This window comes from Ceratotherium simum, chromosome 9, assembly GCF_057802395.1.
Source record: "Ceratotherium simum simum isolate JZ-2026a chromosome 9, ASM5780239v1, whole genome shotgun sequence".
NCBI classification, from domain to species: domain Eukaryota; kingdom Metazoa; phylum Chordata; class Mammalia; order Perissodactyla; family Rhinocerotidae; genus Ceratotherium; species Ceratotherium simum.
In genome coordinates, this window is record NC_141908.1 from 21,992,296 (window position 1) to 21,998,295 (window position 6,000).

At 40.8% G+C, this 6,000-nt stretch overlaps 1 long non-coding RNA gene across 1 annotated transcript in view; it reads left to right on the forward strand.

Annotated features, from left to right (window-relative positions):
• The window catches only part of LOC147916249 (uncharacterized), a 53,236-nt gene extending 47,689 nt beyond the window's left edge, over positions 1 to 5,547 (forward strand). The window contains exons 5-6 of the long non-coding RNA XR_015553177.1: positions 1,954 to 2,011; positions 5,172 to 5,547. This is a non-coding gene — a long non-coding RNA (uncharacterized LOC147916249). The remainder of the gene's footprint in view (positions 1 to 1,953; positions 2,012 to 5,171) is intronic.
• Positions 5,548 to 6,000: the final 453 nt, after the last annotated feature.

Sequence of the window (6,000 nt, forward strand, 5' to 3'; positions counted from 1 at the left end):
TTGCTATCTCCAAGTGAGCCGAAACTTTTTATTTTATTTTATTTTTATCTGAGAGAAACTGAAAAAGCTATGGGACCAGCTTGAGATTTCATCCAGGGGACAGAAAAGAAACCATAGTTCATAAGACAGGCTACATGGTAGTGAGACAAAGAATCAAGTGTTTCTGCTCAAATTCTACTGAGTTCAGCATATTAAAACATTGATTGCACGTGCATCTTTTGGCAGAGCTAGTGATTTGTGGTAATCTATTTCCCAGGATTAGCAACAAATCCGTTGGGATTTCATCTAGAGCAGGAGTTGGCAAACCAGACCCCAAAGGCCAAATCTAGTTCACAGCCTGCTTTTGTAAATAGAGTTTTATTGGATCACAGCCACGCCCATGCTTTAGTATGCCTATGGCTGCTTTAGCAATACAATGGTAGAGTTGAGTCATGACCCTTTGGCCTGCAAAGCTAGAAGTATTTACTGTTTTGCATTTTAAGAAAAAATTTGCTGATCCCTGATCTAGAAAAACTGAGGATGAGAAGTTTACATCCTAGTGTGACATAATTTGAGAGAGAGATACACTGATTTTTATTGAACAGAATTTGAGGAGTCAAATAATAGGTACAGAAAAAAAAACAAATGAAATTTTATCCACATCTCTACTACAGCAGCTAGTCTACTATTCGTTCAATCTTTCATTCATCTAATAATTATTTACTGAGTGCATACTACATGCCAGGCACACAGCTAGATGATGGAAATTAGCTGGGAATACTCCTGTTGCCTTGGAGCTTTATTCTTACGAGTGGGGGAAGAGTGGTAGAGAGAAAAAATAAGAATGAAAGTATAAATATATAGAATGTTGATGGTGATGCACGTTATGGAGAAAAATAGAGCAGAGAAAGAGAATAGAGAGAGTGAAGGTAGGGATGGATATTTAAAATAGGGTCGTCAGGGGAAGCCTCACTTGATAAATGGACATTTGAGCTGAGACCTGATGGAGGTGAAGGAGATGGCCATGTGGCTCGCTGGGCAGAAGACTTTCCCAGAGGGGACAGGAAGGCAAATGCTTTCAGGCAGGAACTTGCTTGTCCATTTTGCAGAACAGGGGGAGGTGAGTGTACCTGCAGTGGAGTGAGCAATGGAGTGGAGTGGGGCTGAAGGAAACAAGGTGAGAGAAGAAAAAGGGGAGTCAGGTGATGAGGGGCCATTGTAGGGACTTGGGCTTTTCACCGAAGGAAAAGGTAGGTCGCAGAAAATTGTTCGCAGAAGAGTAGTATGACCTGATTTACATTTAAAGGATCACTTTGCCAGCTACTTGAGAATAGACTAGAAGAGGCCTGATAGATGGAAGTGAGCCAGTTAGGAGGCAATAATCCAGGCTAGAGGTGATGTGGTTTAGAACAGGATAGTAGAGTTGAAGCGCAACTTGCATTTGGATTGGATATGAGGTGTGAGGAAAAGAACAGTCAGTATGACTCCAAGATTTTGGAGTTGAACAACTGAAAATATGATAGAAGCCTGTGGGAGGAGCCAATTTGAGTAGAAGATTAGGAGACTGAGTTTGGATTTGTTAAGATTGAGATGCTTATTGGCATCCACATGGAGATGTTGAACAGATGGTGGGATATATGGGTCTGGAGTTCAGGGGAGAGGTCTTTTTTGGCTTGGTCCTGGATTTGGCTGTTCTAGGAGTCTGGGGAGACCACAGGCCTGAGAAGGGTAAGATGCTGCTGCATATGATGGACTGAAAGGCTTTTGGACTGAAGCACTATATGACACTGGGCTTTAGGCACTAGAGGCAGAGGCTTCCTTTCCTTTAATGGAATTGAATATTGAAAATCACTTTACTTATTTACTACCTCAAGCCTAAACTCTGCTTAAATCCCTCACTAATTACATACCCCAAACCTGAGTTTCTTTGTCCTGTCATTTCCTCACAAATTTATTGTTTCTTTGTGTAAAAAGGTGTATAAACTGCCTGCTTTGTTCGCTCAGAGAGCATCATTTTTATGATCTTCAAAAGGTATGTATTAAATTGGTTTTTCTCCCGTTAATCTGGTCTTGTGTCAATTTTATTATTAGTCCAGCCATAAGAGCACAAGAAGGGTAGAAGGAGGAATTTCCCCTTCTCCAACATGACCTATGCTTTTAAAGAACCATCTTGAAAGGTGGTCTTTTAATAATTCTACAATTATGGCCCTGAATGAGAGACCAGAGGTGGTCTCTCTCATTCTCAATTGAATTAAACATGTGTGTACCAGGGGTCAAGACTTTGCTAAGTGCTAGGGAAGAACAATGAACAAGAGATAGTCTGAGCATGCTGACAGTCTAGTCTGAGCATGCTGACAGTCTAGTCAAAAGGACAGCCCTTTGCTTATACAAATTATACACCTGAAGCCGGGTATCTGAGGGGTACTGTAGATATTAAACCAATTTGCTATTTTTCCTGTTTAACTTGAGGGGTGACTCAGGGATCTTGAGGATTTGTGAGCCTGTTTTGCAGGAGGAAGAGAATGCCTTTGGGGAGGTTGCGATCACCAGATGGCCGGATGGCTAATTACCCTGCAGCCGGATGGCCGATGACCGGGTGGACGGCTTGGCCCTCAGCAGCTGTTGAAGCCCAGAAGTCAGATTGCCCACAGCCTTACTGAGAGTGACCCTTTTGTTTGCCTGACGCCTCTCCTGCCAAGCCCCTTAGCTCTATAAAACCCCCCTGCTTTCTGTTATAGGGAAGGTGGATTTGAGCAAACCCAGGCTCCCACCTACTTGTTTTGGTTAATTCAAACAAAACTTTGAATCATCTTTAAAACTTTAAAAATCATCTCCAAGCACTGATGTCTCAGTGTTTGGCTTGCTGGGCATCGGGCATATGAACTTGAGATTCAGAGGTTTGGTATCACACCCTTTATCATTGTATCCACGCTGTACCCTGGCCAGATATCATGTAACTGAAGTTGCACTTCAAGGCAACATCTATTAAGAGGCACATGGTCTTTAGACACACCTATTCTGCCATACACAATGTTATATTCATTACTACGTCATAAGAAAATCAAGTAAAAATGATGATTTATGGGGGCTGGCCCAGTGGCATAGTGGTTAAGTTCGCACACTCTGCTCTGGCAGTCCAGGGTTCACAGGTTCAGATCCCAGGCACGGATCTACACACTGCTTATCAAGCCATACTGTGACAGGTGTCCCACATATAAAGCAGAGGAAGATGGGCATGGATGTTAGCCCAGGGCCAATCTTCCTCAGCAAAAAGAGGAGGATTGGCAACAGATGTTAGCTCAGGGCTAATCTTCCTGACAAAAAAAACACAAAAAAATGATGATTTGTGGTTTTATTGACCTGTCCTTGGACTAAGGTGCTAACACTCAGCATGGAACATCCTCTGTTGACACTCAGACAGGATCTGCATGAGAGTCAGTTGGGAAGGTTTAGGGATAAAAGAGTTAAAAATTTCCAGTTGGGCAACACTAGGATGTGTTTTGAAATATTTTCTCCATTACTTGTTTCTTACACCCTCATATTATTTGTGAGTGAGTTAATTGCATCTTGCCTGCTTGCCCCCCACCCCTCACTACAGTGAACAGAAAGATGACCATTCTTTTATTTGTAGCTGATAGGATTTTATTACGGTGAATTAGAAGAGACCTGAACAAACAACTCCTTCCTGATTTTTGTCAGAAAAAAGGCTACAGCTTATTTCCTAACTAAAGTTGTTATTTTTGGTAAATGTCCTCAATGAATAAGAATGCTTTATTGCAAAATAACTATGTATTTCCCTTGGCATACGTTTTGGAAGTAGTTTGTTTTGTAGAGTAGGTCAGCAAATAGCCTTGCTGAAAGCAGGGCAGTCGATAGATGCTTTGTTGAGTGTTTGGAGAAGGATAACTGTCTGGTTTCCTCTGCCTTAGAATGATTTTCAGGTCCAAACCATTGCAACCAAGCTTTGTGGAATAAGATGTTGAGGATCCCAAAGCTCACTCTTTTATGTGCTGTCACGAATTAAAGTAACCTCTGTTAACTACTGCTCACCCACCCTTGAAAGACTTGTCCCAACAGGATTTTCTTTCTCATCGTCATTTTATATGATTGCACAAAGTTCTATTGCATAGATGTACCTCAATATTCTCAACCATTCTCTTATCTGAAAATTTTGGTTGTTTTTAGTATTTCCGTATTAATAACCATGCTCCAGTGCATATCCTTGTTGCTCAATCTTTATACTCATCTACGACTAGCTCCTTGGTTGTGCAGTAGTGGGGTCAAAGAATAAGTCAAACCAAAATGCTTTTGAAAATATTGCCACATTGCCTTCAAGAAAAGCAGACTATGGGGGCCGGCCCCATGGCATAGCGGTTAAGTGCACGTGCTCCACTGCTGGCAGCCTGGGTTCGGATCCCGGGCGCGCACCGACGCACTGCTTGTCAGGCCATGCTGTGGTGGCGTCCCATATAAAGTGGAGGAAGATGGGCATAGATGTTAGCCCAGGACCAGTCTTCCTCAGCAAAAAGAAGAGGATCAGCATGGATGTTAGCTCAGGGCTGATCTTCCTCACAAAAAAAGAAAAAGAAAAGCAGAGTACGAGAAAGTTTGCTTTCCTGCATATCTTTTAAGTTGAATATCAAAAAAAAAATTTTTTTTAATTTCCAATTTGTTAGGTGAAAACACAATACCTTAATTTGCATTAATTTGACTAATGATGAGGATGAAAACTGTTTTCACATATTTATTAGACATTTATCTTTCTCACCTTCCTCCTGCCCTCCCTCTTGTACTAACTTCCTTCTTTCCTCCTCCCTCCCTCCTTCCCTCCTTTCTTCCTTCCTTCCTTCGAATTGTAGGTTCATGTTTGTGGCAGACACTGTAACTGTGTTCTCCAACACCCATTTTTCCCCTTCTTTTTTAGTGAAACAACTTCAATTTTATTCAGGGCTGTCATTTGCCAAGTTAAATTACAACAGTAATAACATCATCAATGGTATTTCTCAGCTACCTTGCAGCTAGGGTCAGCCATATGCCACGGACCTGGCTATTGAGAAGTATATGGAAGTCACTGGGAGGGATTTTGAGGAAAATAATTTAAAACAGGGTAAATAAGCCAGCTTGTTTCAGGTTTGGTTTGGTCCTGTGTCCTTCCTCTTCCTCTTGCCTGACATAAGACTGCATTGCTGCAGGTCCTGTAACCGTGAGATGACGAGATAAAGGCCACGTGCTAAGGACGGCACAGCAGGAAGAGCCTGGTCCCTGATGGCAAGATTACATCATGATGCTTCTATAACAGCGCCAGACAGCTTACCTCCAGAGTTATCTTACATGAGAACAACAGCACTTCTATTTGTTTAAGCCATTCTAAGTTGGGTTTTCTATTAGGTACAGCTGATATAATGTTCTCTGTCCATATTTAATTGTGAAGACCATATTTTGGTTATTGATCTAGAAGAGATCTTTAGACTTAAAGGGCATGAACACCTTATTTAATGAGTGTTGCCAAATATTTCCCAGTTTCTCCTTTCTTTTTATCTTTCTTGTGTGGTCTGTTTTGATATTAAAAAAAATCAGATATTAAATTTATCAGTCTTTTGTTTGATGGTTTCTATCTTAGTGTCATATTTGGGAAAACCTTCTCCAGTACATGATTATTCACTTAGATTTTCATTTAAAACTTGCTTAATTTTTTACATTAAAAAACTAGGATGACATATCTATTGTTTTCCCCTCCCACACTCATGGCAGACATTGCTAATTGATTATGTTACTCATTCTTACTGAGCAGCCAAGTTGGTTGCAAATCCTTTTCAACACCATCTTCTGGGCCTCCACTATCAAACAATAAAGTTTCATGTAGCATAGAAGTCATTCGTCATCCTTGATTTATAGTATTTTGTATTTTTAAAAAATCTATTCCTACAAGCCACCTTAAATAATTTCTTGAATAAAATAGAGCATAAGTAAATAAATAGAGAGAGAGACTGATCTGCTGGTACCGTTAATGATATTGGTCAA